The 15,838-nt window shown below is 46.2% G+C and overlaps 1 long non-coding RNA gene across 1 annotated transcript; it reads left to right on the forward strand.

Annotated features, from left to right (window-relative positions):
- The first annotated feature begins 9,518 nt into the window (after positions 1 to 9,518).
- Positions 9,519 to 14,708, forward strand: LOC136576164 (uncharacterized). Its single transcript, XR_010786315.1, has 2 exons — positions 9,519 to 9,858; positions 12,332 to 14,708. It is a non-coding gene; the product is annotated as an uncharacterized lncRNA (long non-coding RNA).
- Positions 14,709 to 15,838: the final 1,130 nt, after the last annotated feature.

A 15,838-nucleotide genomic window follows, 5' to 3' on the forward strand; every position in this document is an offset into this window, starting at 1 on the left:
CAGTATATGCCATCAAAAATATAAATGTCGCCAGTGTAAAAATACAAAGTACAACAGCCGAAAGGATGGATCCACTTGCAGCGGAGAAAAAAGCACATAGACCTATGAGACAAAGACAAAAAAAGGGAGTTAAAAACAACTTAAAAACACAATGACAAAATCAAATATCCTGAAGTAAGCAGCGGACCACGTTACTTGCAACCAATACAGTATAGTTCAAAGATGGGGGGAGTAATCATACTCTAGATTCAATCCCCTAGGGGTCATTGTGTCCAACTCATGGATCCAATATAACTGTAAAATCCTATCACCCCCTCTTGGTGATGCCGCTACGTGGTCGATGACACAGAATTTCAGTTGGCAAATGGCGTGATTCATTTCTCCGAAATGCTTCGGTATCGGTAAGCTATTGCTTTTGGTGCTGATAGTGCTCTTGTGGTTGACAATTCGTGAGCGGACCTCCATTGTGGTTTCGCCCACGTATGCCAAACCACAAGGGCATGTTATCAGATAGATTACATAGCTCGAGGTACATGAAAATCGTCCCTTAATCCTATATTTATGTCCACGTAATGGATGTTGGAAGTGGTCACCCTTCAAGAGGTTGCCGCAGCAAGAACACCCAGACAGGGGAAATTGCCATTCCTTACAGGTGTAAAGGTAGGTTGTATAGAACTACTCACAGTAGGAAAGAGAGATGTAACAAGCCTATTGCCAATATTAGGGCCCCTCCTAAAAGACATCAACAGGGCTGTCTTGAATTCCGGGACATTCGTATCACTATTGGCTAGTAATTGCCAATGCTTTCTAATGATTGCAGAAACCTTTCTACTATGGCAATTCTAAGTTGAAACAAAAGGTCCCCTGTGTCCTCTTCGGGGGTTTAGGTCTCAATAAATCATCCTGCGACAATGTTCTGACTTTAGTTTCAGCTTCATGTAGGAGAGTTTTGGGATATCCCCTCTTCAAAAATTTGTCACACATGCTAGTCAGTCTAGTGTCAATGAAATGATCATGGGTCACTGGTCTGAGCCGTAGTAACTGACTCCATAAAAGGGAGTTCTGCATAGATTCTAGATGTAGGCTATCGTAGACCAATAAACTGTTACGGCCCGTTGGTCAATATAACGATACCAGGATAGGATTTTATCCGCATAGATGGAGGGATAGACAAACTCTTCCCCAAAATAGCGCATGTATGCATTGGCATACGTAGGGGCCATATTCGAGCCCATTGCGGTCCCCTGTCGCTGCCGGTAGTACACCCCCTCGAACACAAAATAGTTGTTAGTGAGGATGTACTCCAGCAGCGAGAGGGCATGAGATGAATATTTCCATTATAACTATGTACTTAAAGGTGGGTCTATCATGTACCCAGTTGTGTCCAAGACATGAAAAATGTCTTGTTAGGGTTTTCATATTTATTCAGATCTCATATATGCATAACCACTTATAGGGGAGCCATAATGGCTATTTCCTATCAGTTGTGGCCATAAAGCTGATGAGAAATCACCATGCAAGAGTGTAACTCCTGTGGGAAACAGTAACATCTTATATCAAAGGTGGAGGCGTCCCAACAGGGCACTAGAGATTCCATGCCAGCCCGTATCACATCTTGTATCCAAGCTAGAGGCGGTACAACAGGGTACTAGAGCCTCCATGCCTGCCCGTATCACATCTTGTATCCAAGCTAGAGGCAGTACAACAGGATACTAGAGCCTCCATGCCCGCCTGTATCACATCTTGTATCCAAGCTAGAGGCGGTACAACAGGGTACTAGAGCCTCCATGCCCCCTGTATCACATCTTGTATCTAAGATAGAGGCAGTACAACAGGGTACTAGAGACTCTATGCCACCCGTATCACATCTTGTATCCAAGCTAGAGGCGGTACAACAGGATACTAGAGCCTCCATGCCCACCCGTATCACATCTTGTATCCAAGCTAGAGGCGGTACAACAGAATACTAGAGCCTCCATGCCCACCCGTATCACATCTTGTATCCAAGCTAGAGGTGGTACAACAGGGTACTAGAGCCTCCATGCCCCCCGTATCACATCTTGTATCCAAGCTAGAGGCGGTACAACAGGATACTAGAGCCTCCATGCCCACCCGTATCACATCTTGTATCCAAGCTAGAGGCGGTACAACAGGGTACTAGAGCCTCCATGCCTGCCCGTATCACATCTTGTATCCAAGCTAGAGGTGGTACAACAGGGTACTAGAGCCTCCATGCCCCCCGTATCACATCCTGTATCCACACTAGTCACCGGCCGATGATTATAGATCTAAGTGGGTTCCTAGGGTCTCATTTTAGAACATTATTTGTACGGGGCGCAGCCTTTTGGTCTCTGTATTAAATTAAGGCCTCATTTAACATCCTTTTACTCTAATTAAAGAGGACACAAAAATAATTGAAAACCATCAATAGTGAAATCACGACGACAGAACAAAGTTTATGTAGACCCTGCAGGTTCCCTACCTCACATGCACTCTGTGGACAATCCCATAGACGTCCATTCAACTTAACAGTTTGTATATAGAAAACGAGAGAAAATCATTCCAGGCCATATACATTGTGCAGATGTTGGCAAAGTGTGATCTGTGCCATAACCCCAGCGCTGCACGGCCCACCAAGCTGTTAGCCACCAAAAATGTAGGTGGGTATGGGTGACACTGACCCTCGCCTAGGTCGGCTCATCAGGCCTCACAACTCCATTACCGCACCCACTTGCCGTTGTAACGGTCGACCCATAGTTCCACCCAATCACAACTGTAGGCCTGAGCACTATTTATATGCCTCCAACCGCAGAGTCTTTGTCCTTAGGGAGACGCACGCATTTTACTTATCACAAGAAAATGGAAAATTCCTGCCAAAATATTAGCTCTGCGTGCTGAAAACCCTGAAAGAGCCAACTGAGATGAACCTTCAGGAGATTTCCGTTGGAAAAATAGTTGCTTTGCCCCCGGCCTATCTGTCTATTCCACCAGCTCATTTGCATACGTCACTGAGCAAACGCTGTGATTGGCTGACACTGTAGCTTTATTGTTAGTGTAGCACCACCCACAAGGAGCTTTATTATGGGCATCTTGATGCAGCCATAGGTGGATTCCTCTCCCCTGATGTGTCTCCTTCTCAGTGACGTGGCCGCAGCCTATGATGGCGCCCTGACTAGAGGTAAAACAGAGACTCTGAAGTCGTACACTGATGAATATGCTGCATCTATGTGATCGGATTGTCCATGACAGAACACTCCATACCCACCTGTTACCTCCCGCCGTTCGCTCCAGTCTCTCTACACGCCATATCAGCATTGGTTGCATCGGTGGGTCCAGTACGAACATCACGTGACCACCGCATCCTGCGATGGTCTGCAGCGGTCACATGCCGTACATATCAGCCTCATCTCTGCAGCCACTGCTAGGCTGTAGAAGTCACGGGGAGATGCAACAAGCTATGACACTGCAAAAAGCAAACACACGTGGCGCCTCCTAGTGCAGAAACCTCGGTAATGAAAATGGGAACGGCGTTAATAGGAATACTGCTCACCTGGGGGAGTCGTGGAGCTCGGGCAGAACTCTGGCAGACATGTCTGCTTCTATCACGTAGGAGGACGTCACAAAAACAACTACGGAAGGAAAAGTGGCGGACATTCTGGCGCTGCTGGCGTGAGATCCAGTAATAGCGGGATGAGAGAAGAGATAACCATACTAGTAAAGACAGAAGACCCCAAGGTAAATATATATATACTGTATATGCAGGTTAGACTGATCATCGTATCCAGTAGGCCTTAACCACGTCATGATTAGAGGTTTCCCAAAATTGTACCTTAAAAAAAATATATATAAATTCTGCAAAAAACAAATTCCCAGGATTTTTGAAACACAAAGATGAAAAATTTATCTGCTAAGTAACAATCTTGGCCTCATTCTTAACCCCTTAGTGACCTTAAGGACCAAGCAATTTTTGTCTTCGCATTGTAAGAGCCATAACTGTGACATAGCCACACGAGAGCTTGTTTTTGGGGGGAGATGAGTTGTATATATATATATATGTTTGTATTTTATCTATTGCTTGTGATTGTTTTATGTAAGGGGTTAAACTGCCAAGATCTGAGATTTCTCCTCTCCAGGCAGTTAGAGCAGGAGCCTGGCTGTCAGTAGTCGGCCAAGCCACTGCCTTAAGAAGATATATGTGCAGGTTTAAAGCCCATTAGTGAGGTCAGTAGAAAGGCGTATTGGGGGTCACTGAGGGGTTAAGTGTTTTTTTCTCTTCTGCAGGGAATTGAACTTTCTGCCAGATTTTTGCACAAATTTTTTGTACAGTGAAAAGTGACACAAGTTACTACTGTACTTTATAAACCGTATCAGTTGTTCACAGGTGTCAAGATCTCTGCTTATCAACCCCCTACAGTCCGGCTTCCAACCCCAACACTCGACAGAAACTGCCCTTACAAAGGTGTCAAACGACCTCCTGACAGCCAGATCGAGGGCAGATTACTCCCTACTGATCCTCCTCGACCTTTCCGCAGTATTCAACACTGTTGACCACAAACTCCTCCTCAGTATGCTTCGCTCTATCGGCCTAAAGGACACTGCTCTCTCCTGGTTCTCCTCCTACCTATCTGACTACTCCTTCAGTGTCTCCTTTGCTGGCTCTACCTCCCCCCCTCTTCGCCTTACTGTTGGGGTCCCTCAGGACTGGGTCCTCGGCCCCCTTCTCTTCTCTATCTACAAAGCCCCTATTGGACAAACCATCAGGAGATTTGGCCTCCAATACCACCTCTATGCTGATGACACCCAGCTATATACCTCTTCCCATGACATCTCTGCACCTTTCCCCCAAAACACCACCGACTGTCTGTCCGCTGTCTCTAACACCATGTCCTCTCTCTACCTAAAACTAAATCTCCCTAAAACTGACCTCCTGGTGTTTCCGCCCCCTGCTAAGCGACCTCATCCTGACATCTCTATCTCAGTGTGTGGCACCATAACTCCCAGCACGCCCGTTGACTTGGGGTCATATTCGATGCTGATCTCTCCTTTACCCCCTTCATCAAATCTCTGGCCCGAACTTGTCAGCTGCACCTCAAGAACATCGCATGAATCCGCTCTTTTCTCACTGTAGACACGCTAAAAACGCTCACTGTTGCCCTCATCCACTCCCGGCTCGATTATTGCAACTCCCTGCTGATTGGCCTCCCCTGCACCAGACTCTACCCTCTCCAATCCATCCTGAATGCAGCAGCCAGGCTCATCTTCCTGTCCAGCCGCTACTCGGACACCTCTGCCCTGTGCCAGTCACTGCACTGGCTGCCCGTTAAATACAGAATTCAATTTAAACTCGCCACCTTCATCCACAAAGCCCTCCACAGCGCAGCGCCCCCCTATATCGCCTCCCTCATCTCAATCCATCACCCAGTCTGGGCTCTCCGCTCTGCTAATGAAAGCAGACTGAGCACCCCTTTAATTCGAACCTCTCATTCCCGCCTCCAAAACCTCTCCAGAGCAGCACCCTTCCTCTGGAACGCACTACCAAAGGCTATCAGGGAAATCCACGACTCAAAAAACTTCAGGTGTGCTCTAAAAACGCACCTCTTCAGGGAGGCATACCGCATCCCTAAACCAAACCCCTCTGTACGCCTCCTGATAACATGCTCCCTGACCTACTGACTGCAATCCCTGCTAGCCACCATCAACTGCCCCTGCAGTCATACCGATTCTGCCGTCACATGGCTGAATGTCTGACCACTGTCTATGTGTATAGCATCCCTCACTCTCCACCTCACCATATGGTGCACATCTCCTGCCCCTTTACCTTCTGTATCCCCCCATTACTTGTAGTATGTAAGCTCGTTGGAGCAGGACCCTCACCCCTATTGTCTTTATCAGCTGATTACTATGTAACCGTGGTTCTGTAATGTTTGTACTTTGTCTTTCTGTTTCCCCCTGTCTATGTAAGCGCTGCGGAATATGTTGGAGCTATACAAATAAAGATTATTATTTAAATATATGAGCCCCCAGTTATGTGGCTTGTACTGAGACTGATCAGGCGCTCGGAACCCACACGGCGCCCGGAGCCACGAAGGCAACTATCAGACTGTTTATTCCAGCACACGACAAGAACAAACGGCGTTGTGTTTCACCACCAGGAACTGCAGCTTTCTCAGGCCATGATACCACAAGACAGAGCATGGAGATTACTACCTCCATAAGCGGGTGCAGTGGGTCAAAGGTCAAGGACACCACCAATCCGCAGCAGGCGCTAAAACACGGGTGAAATCATTTAAGAATACAAAAAACCTCATTTTATCTACTAAAGCCTCGGTCAGATGAGCGTGTGTTTTGCACACGCATAATGCATGCTTCTAAAACAACCAATGGGTTCTTATAGAAGCGTTCATATGCACGGAATTAGTAGCGCCAAACAGCACGCACCTGAAAAAGACAGGACATAGGGGCACGTTTTGCCGGAGTTTCCATTGACTCCTATGGGAGCAGGAGTAGATGGAAACTCCTGCACACGGAATGGCTGTGATTGGTCCCTTCGCTCAGCCAATCAGAGGCAGAACTTCCACGAAGCGAGAATTTTTAAATCCCCGGCCAGAAGAAATGATACAGAAAATGCCGTGATACCGCTGCTAGGTGATGTTTTTTTTCCAGCAGCTAGGGCTTATTTTTAGGAAAAGGCTTATATATTCAAAGCCCTTCCCTGAAAATCCCGTTGACTTCATCCCATTGCCTTCAATGGGGCGGCAGCAGCAGCGGCCCCACTAGCAGCAATGGGATGCCATTGCGCTTCTCTGCCACAGTTGGGGCAGGAGACTCGTTCATCCCGAGGGGAGTCCCCTCATCACTGAACACTGTGACAGTGCTGTCACAGTGTTCAGTGATGAGCAAGCTCTCCTAGCTCTAATTAATTCTCCTACAGGGACTGCTTTTTTGACACAGTCGGGATGCCCACTTTATGCATGAAGGATGGTATTTCCAGCCGTTTTTTTCCTATAGGATTTAAATTCTATTGTGCCAGTCTCTGCATTACTAATGAGAATCAAATCTAAGAAGGGGGTTCCTTTTCTTTTATTTTACATGTGAATTTTAAATTAATCGGATTATTATTAATGTATTTATGAAATTTTTCTACCTCCATCCAAAAAGCCTCTGTTGAATCCTCCTCCCATATAACCACAATGTCATCAATATAACGAGCATACCGCACCCTGCGGCTCTAGAATGGATCATCATCACAGCAAACAAAAATGGTTTCCCAAAAACTCAGAGTTAAATGAGCAATTATCGGGGAAAAACGAGAGCCCACCGGGGCTCCCGATATTGGTAAAGGAAATGTGTCATCAAATGGGAAAAAATTAGGATTTAATAAGAATTCCGTTGCCAACAAAATAAATTCTTTGAGTTCGTTTGTATAATTAGTATGATTATGTAAATGATGTTTAACAGACATTAACCCCTTAATGACGCGGCCTATTTTGGCGTTGAGGACCAAACGATTTTTGGTATTTTTTCATCTCCATTGTTCAACAGCCATAACTTTTTTACTTTTCCGTCGACGCGGCCGTATAAGGGCTTGTTTTTTGCGTGGCGAACTGTAGTTTTTATTGGTACCATTTTGGGGTACATTGACTACATTGTAAAACTTTCATTATTTTTTTTATGATCGTAGGGGGAGAAAATGCATCAGTTCTGCCATAGATTTTTGCGTTTTTTTTTTTTTTAAAGCGTTAATTATGCAGCATAAATGACACACTACATTTTTTTCTGCGGGTCGGTACGGTTACAACGATACCAAAATTGTTATATTTTTTTTAGGTTTTTCCACTTTTCCACAATAAAAGCCCTTTTTTTGGAAATTATTTTTTTTTTCTAAACTCACTGCATTCAAAGTCCTGTAACTTTTTTATTTCTCCACGGACAACGCTCTGTGAGGGCTTATTTTTTGCGAGACGAGCTGTAGTCTTTATTGGTACCATTTTTGGGTACATACGTTTTTTTAATCACTTTTATTGCGTTTTTTGGGATGCAAAATGCTAAAAATTTGCATTTTGCCTCAGTTTTTTAGCGTTTTTTAAAACGCATTTGCCATGCAGGATAAAAAGCATGTTCAATGTATTGTACACGTTGCTACGGACACGTCAATACCAAATCTGGGGGATTTGTTTTATTTTTTTATGCTAATATAAGAAAAAGCATAAAAAAGGGTTTTTTAAAACTTTTACATTTTTATTTTTTGATCTTTATTTTTCTCTTTTTTTTTTACAACATCTGTGTCCCTCTGAGGGACTTTCACCACTGCCCTCCTGATTGCTGCGATAAGGCATGGCGGGCTACTGCCCTGCCATACCTTATCGCTTATTACAGCGATCTTAGGCTATGGCAATACAGGCCGCCGGTATCTGGCATCCTGTTGCCATAGCAGCCAGCCAGGCTCTCGCGATGTTATCACGGGAGCCGGCTGGTTGTCACAGAGGGAGCGCGCTTAGATCTACTTAGATCGCGGCAGGGAAGGGGTTAACGGTGGGTGGGCGCAACTCTGATGCCCCCCGCTGTCTCAGTGGGACACCGCGCTATCCCTATGATGTAAGGGTATGTAATTTTGCGGGAAGTACCCCGCTCCGATGACGTAGCCTTACCCTCCATATAGTTGGATCTGCCCTCTAATGGGAAAAAACTTGGATTTGGAACTTGAAGTTAGATTTTTTCCGTCTCCACATCATCTTGTTTTATGTAATGTTCCTTTCCAAGCTGTGATAGGTCGAGGATAGCCATCGTTTCTTTGAAGGTTTTTCCTTCCAATTCATTCCCCGTATTCGCCGTTCTCTCATCAGGTGTATTATACTGCGCAGGTTGTTCTTTTTTCATTTGGAAATACCTTTTAACTGTAAGCGTCCTGATAAATGTATAATATCCATCATGGTTTCAAAAATATCAAATTCATTATCAGGGGCAAAGCTCAACCCCCTTCCTAGAACTCTCAATTGGTTTGTGGATATTATTAATGGAGATAGCACAATCACATTGTTACCGAACGTTTCTTTCTTCGACTCGGATATCTTCTTGTTTGGAAAAGAACTTCCTCTTTTTTTTGTATGTGTTGGTTTCTTCTGCGGTTAACCCTTGAAGGGTTACAGCTCGATGAGTCTCTTTCTGAGGTATAATCATCTGTATCCCTAGTTGAAAAAGTTACTCTGTTGAATTTTTCGTACTTTTGTTTATTTTTTAATATGGGTTTATAACTAGAGATGGGCGAGTATACTCGCTAAGGCACATTATTCGAGCGAGTAGTGCCTTAGCTGAGTATCTCCCCGCTCGTCTCTAAAGATTCGGGGGCCGGCGCGGGTGACAGGTGAGTTCATATGGGGTATGATTTGTTTTCATTGCCTTGTGACACGGGATAAGACTATGGGATCGTGCACCGGGGGTCGTCTTTGGGATTTGTTTCATCATGACTTACTAGTTTGTAATTACAATAATTTTGCTCATTTTTTGGTGTGTTGGATGTTTTTGATGCTTCGTGTTCACGTCCTGTTTGGCCCACGTATCTGAATTATTTAGATTTCCTTGGGGTAAACGCATGGGTGGTGAAGCTGCGATGTCTCTCTGCGCCCTTCGTGGGTGGTCATGTGACCCTAGCCTTGCATAGAGCGATGATGGGTGGGGTGTAACGTCTGTCCCCTCTGTCCTCTAGTCCGGCATCGTGCAGCTTCTGTGGGAGGACAACTCGCCGGTGGTCTACACTTGCAGCTTGGATGGGGCTGTCAGGCTCTGGGACTCGCGATCAGGAAAGATGATCAGCGAATACTTCGGCCACACCGCCGAGATTCTGGACTTTGCACTTAACAAGTGAGTAATCGTCCCGGACAGAAGAGTCACCGGTAAAGGTTTATGTGAAGCCTGCGGATGTATGAAGAGGAAAGTACCAGAATGCACCTTTTATGAGCGGGGAGTGGTTTGTGTTGCATGAAATATGATGGCTGTTTCATATTTATTGACCACAAAACATTACATTGCAGACTGATGCAAAGAATAAGCAGCTCACTTTACAGCCTGCAGTAAAATTCAGTCTAGATCCTGATGATCGACCCGTGGGAAGCTGCAGTCGCACTTTGATCACAGCTTTTGTGCAGCCTAAAAAGGATAATTTTCAGCGGGACATAAAAACGATCCAGATAGGGATCATACCCGCGCCTCTGCTGCTCATGGCGTAAGAGCGGTGACGCTGGACACACGCAGGATCGGTTATGATCCCCGTTAGAGCGTCCGTGCGTCTCCAGTATTGGAGGACGGTTGCGATCGTGAACTCCAGGCTTGGCCGAGCTGACTTTTTTTTTCTTTTTTTTAGGGGATTCCTCCACCCTGCGCCCCCTGCTGAGCAGTAAATGATAGTTATTTTGCAGTGTTGGGCTACATTCATACGAGCGTGAGTTTTGTGCGTTGCGAGGTGAACAGAACTCTCACGTCAATCTAATGATCTCCATCGTTATTTTGATGAGCTGTATTCTCACGCGCTGCATGTCCTTCTTTTTTTTTTCTCATTCCTCGGAACGCATCGCTCATTGTTTTCAATGGGAAAGTCAAACGCCTCACATGCCGTGTCGTGAAATCAATGGGAAACGCTTGCCGCTCCCCCGACGTGCCTGAAACAAGCGCTGGAGGATCGGAATGTCACAGAAGTGATGCGAGGCGTTGTCCATGGAATACTCCTGTGTGTTGACCGGTGTGATATCGGACCTGGTTTCTCAGCCCAATATCGCGTTCGCCTGTGTGAATCTCGCTTTAGGATGCAAATCTCGCACAAATAGGAACTCTGTTCCTTTAAATTGGTAAATAAATCGCGGCACGCCTGATCTCTAGACGTGGCATCGCATCTCCCATTGTTTTCAATGGGGCCGGCGGCAGGATCGCACAACGTGATGGGTGGGCGCGGTGCGATGCGAGGTCTCGTCATTGAAATCAATGGGAGACAATCCGCCACCGCGCTGGAGGATCACGGATTCCCTGAAGTGATGCCAGGTGGGTTTGACATAAAAAAAACAACTCGCATTCACGTGAAAATCATGTGTTGATGAGCGCAATATCTGGTCGTTATTCATGGCCCATCGCACTCGCCTGTGCGAAGTCAGCCTTAATAAGTAGCGATACTAAATATATATATACATTTTTTTCCCCCTTTTTTGTTTTCAAAATAAAATTTGGGGGAGGCGAAAAGCAGTAGAGGGATTTGTCAGTGGCGATCCTGTACTCTCGATGAGGTCTGGCGCACACAGGCGGATGTTTGCTCCGGAGCGGGTGTTCCGCGTCAGATTCCGCAGCCATAACCCTCCATAACACACTATGGAAAGTGTTTTTTTAAATTTTTTTTAAATTTCATGCACACGAATCGCAATTTCCGCTCGCAGATGAAAAATCGCAGCGTGCTTCATTTTACTGCGGTTCCCGCACACATGGCTTCCATTGACATTGTGGATGGGACACGGATTCCGTGGGAAAGCAGGAGTTTAAAAAAACCCCTGTACTGCGCTTGTGCTTCGGCCGCCAATTCCGCACACATCCACAGTACAGAAGACAAGGACAGGTACGCAGGGTCACCGCCGTGGGCACGGGCCGATTCCGTGCGGGATATCCCATGTGGAATCCGTGTGTGCCTGTGGACATGAGGCCTAAAGGGAACCAGTCCGCACGTTGACGCTTCAAAAGTTACCTTGTCCACCCTGCGCCAAACATACGGCTTTATTTTTCCAGCACCTCATGTAAATATCGGGCCGGACCAATTTGTGAAACCCTGTACCCCCTCCCCCAACGCTACCCCTCACTCTGCAAGCGTTTGGACACATTCACCACATGATTACAGCCAAATGTTGCTCAAACGCTGTGATCTCGGAGCCCGACGCATACGTAGTACATCTGTCCTTGTGGGCGGATTACTGTCTTCCGACTGCACGCGCCGAGGTCACGGTGCTGGCGCCAGACTTTGGCCACGACTTTGATGATATTTCCAGGTCACTTGCAGAGTGAGGGGCGATGTTTGGTCCGCTGGACAGTCTGTGAGACCCTGCGTCACGCCCCAATCACCCGATACTTACATGCGGCATCAGAAAAATAAAAGTTGCCAGTTGTGGGTATGCTTGGCACAGGGTGGGCAACGAGATAACTTCTGAAATACGAGTCGGCGGTGTCTAAACGGAGTTGGCGAATTAACAGGTGCAAAAAATGCTGACAGGTTCCCTTTAAAAAATAATAATAAACTTCTTTCTTTCTTTCTAATCTTTCACCATGACGCAGCAACAATGTATCTTCACCTTCTCCTCTGTTTCAGGGACGCCTCCATTGTGGTAACCGCCTCTGGGGATCACACGGCGAAAGTATTCTGCGTGCAGAGACCCGACCGCTAGGTGCATCTGATTCTCCGTCCGCTCCCCATAAGGAGCAGACCCCCTGCTGGGCGGCTGGAGCTGTTCTATACATGTTTGATAGGTGTGGATGTGTTGGAGTTCCCCGGATGTATGTGGATAGAACGCGGTTGTCTGCTCACATGAACTCATTTTTCACACTATCTATAAGAGTTTCTTTTGGGGTTGGGGAGGAAAAAATGTTAGTAGTTCTTAAAGTTACAGGCTATGACTTAAGGGCATCCACTACTGAGCCGGTGGAAGCTCTCGGCCAGACACGGCTGAGGGCATAATGTTTATAGCCCTTTATGAAGCGACAGGAGAAATATATGTATATTTTAGTAAAATTCCTTTAATCTGACTCTTATGGCGTTTAGGGTTCATTTCGAGTCAGGGCATGCAGGGACTTGTAGTTCTCAAGGGCTGGGCGCTTCCAGGAGAGTCCAATATAACACAAAGTGTCTGAATCCGATCACATTTCGTTTTTTGTGAAGCAAATCGGCGATGAAATAAACCTTCACAGCGCCATCTGTTGGAAGGTAGCGGCGCATGAGTCACATGGTGCAGCACGGCCAGAATACGCAAGACCTACTAAAAAGTTTGGATATTGACTCCTAGAGCAGCGAACTTCCAACGGGTGACACTGCAGGATTATTCTATCGCTCATTTGCATAGCTTTTTTCCCAAGGAGCATTGCATGGCCTATAAGACTCCTTACATCCTGTGATGCTCTCCTCAAGGAGAAACATTACCCCCTGCACTCTTGTTGAAGAAACTGTTCTTTCTTCTATCTGAGACTGAGATGCATAAACTAATGCCAAAGAGCATCCATCACGATCCTGCTGTGGGTCCCGCTATCATCTTTGAGTCTCTCTAAAATAAGTAGAAGTCATGTAATATATATATTTAGATCAAGAGGGCGGCCATCACAATGGGTGGGACTTAAAGGGGTTGTGCAAAGATGCACAATGCCTTCCAGAAATCGGGGCTGGTGGGGAACGGTTGATCACCTGGTGTCCTGCTTTCAGCACCCCGGGCGACCAGTTGGTTTTGCCAGGGTATGCCTAGGCCAGCTACACATTTCCCAGACAGCGACCGCTGCAGGGGAAGTGTAGTATTACAGGACAGCTGCTCTTATGAATGGTCGTCCTGTAGTACCAGGATGGGAGCCCCTCTTACTGATTGGCTCCCCTTTCTGGGATCCTTCTCTATGACGTTCATATACTCTAATAGGACATATGAACAGGGATTGGGATCTTTATGCAACCCTTTTTAAAGGGGCTGTCCACTGTCCAACTTATAGCTGTTTTGCTGCCAGAAGCAGACTGCTCCATACATTGTGCAGTGGCCAGAGTTGGTACTGCAGGCTCATTCACTGCAGTACCAACCTGGACCATTGAACAATCTACTGTGCTGTCTGCTTCCTGCAGTAAAACTGTTAGAAGTGGGGCAACTTCATGAAGTGCTAGTTTCAATCTTTTCCTAATTTTTTTAGGAAGTTAACTGGATTAATATGGGGATAAAATATATATATATTTTGTAAACTGATTTACTCAAAGCACGACGACCGGGAGCGAGGCTGGATTTTTAACTCTTCCATATAAGGGCTCTTCACTCGCTTGCTGCTGCATTTATAAGGCTTGGCATCTGAACCCAGAAAAATATATATATATGTATGTATAATGTGCAAATCAGTATATCTTCAGGAACCGCTGTTGGAAATTGTGGTTTATTGACATCCTCTGAAAAAAAGTATAATGCCTAGATTATAATTTCAATGCCGCCTTATTGGGCAGAAATGTCGCATCACCGGCCTGATTTTATATATGTGCCCCAGTATATACCAGTACATAGCAGAGTAACCTGTTTACAATATAGTGGAGGCATCGGGCGCCTTCTCCGAGCTCCGGGTTCTCTCTTGACTTGCCCCTTACCCCCCAAAAAGTTGGATGCTGGCGGGAAAAAACGTTAATAATTCCCCGTCATCACTGTTTTTCGGTTAAAAAAAAAAAAAATTAGAAGTGAATGCCGACTTGTGATAGGCCTGACTGCTGGGGAGAATGGCCGCCTCTCCTGTCTGGGCAGCAGAAGCACTTACCTCAGCCATTCTAAGATGAACATTTCAGCCAGCGGTTGAAGCCACTTCTTCTGTTTTTCTCTATGGTTTCCACAGAGGGCTTCACTCCTCCGATTACGCCTGTGATCCCGTCGCAGAGCAACGAGCTCCACTGGTTATTTATACGACTTGTATTACTATGTGTGAACGTTGCTGTAGACTATTAAAGAGGAAGCTTTCTTACAACAGCCATTCGTCTTGTCTTTATTTTCGAATTTCTTTTGTTTGGTCATGGGTTTGGTGATGATGGGACTTTTTTTTTTTTTTTTGTGGATTGCACCTTATTACAGTAGTGTATCTTACTGCAGCATCACTTATGGGAGATTGGCATGGAAAATGCCAGTCTTGGATAAATGTTCCCCAAAATGTATATATAAATTAGGCCCCTTGAATATCAACTATTTACTGTAATCAAAACCACTCCAAGCAATGTTATACGCTGATGAGCCAAAAGTCATGGGACAGGAACTAATAGTGTATAGCAGGGGTCCCCAACCACCGGACCGGGGCTGGGCCCTTAGGTGTTTAGCGCCAGTCCACGGCACCGCCGGGAACTTTTGTTCTAAACACAAGGCCCGCTGCCTCGTGTTATGTGGCCTGCGGCGTGCTGACGCCGCTCACCACTGAAGCGATTACCAGCGGGGGCGCCGCAGCTCCCCGCTGGTAATCGAGCTTATCCCGGCGCACACTTACGTGTGCTGCCAGGCGGGGGGGGGGAGATATATTCTACTGCCCTATGTGTGTACTGCCAGGACATTCTAAATGTCATAATTAAATAAGTATGCACTAAACTCCAACCCCCTTTATAACCCCGCCCCATATAACCAAAGCCCCGCCCATGTCCCGCCCAACCCTGCTGGGCCTTGTAAAAATGGTCTTGCTTGAAGCCGGTCCATGGTGCCAAAAAGGTTGGGGACCACTGGTGTATAGAACCCCCTCTAGCCAAGCAAAGTGCCAACAAGTTGACATGGCATCGATTCCACAAGTGGACAGAAGATGTCTGGATGGTTGTTTAGCCGTCAGGATAGCCCCCCACAGCTCTGTAGTAATTATTGGTGCAAGTGGACCTCTTCACCACTTCCCATAAATGTTCAGTTGGGCTCATGTTGGTGAGACCTGTACATTCACCCATTCGTAGAAACTCTCCATAATGCCTCTCAAACCAATTCTGGACAACGTGGGCCCAACGCAACGTCCTGCTGGAGTATCCCATCATTGTGGGGGTACATGATGTCCATGAAGGGAGGCAGATGGTTACCAAGCAGGGAAATGTAGTGGTCATAGTAACATAGTATGTAAGGCTGAAAAAAGCCCTATG

Source organism: Eleutherodactylus coqui, chromosome 8 (assembly GCF_035609145.1).
Source record: "Eleutherodactylus coqui strain aEleCoq1 chromosome 8, aEleCoq1.hap1, whole genome shotgun sequence".
In the NCBI taxonomy this organism is placed as follows: domain Eukaryota; kingdom Metazoa; phylum Chordata; class Amphibia; order Anura; family Eleutherodactylidae; genus Eleutherodactylus; species Eleutherodactylus coqui.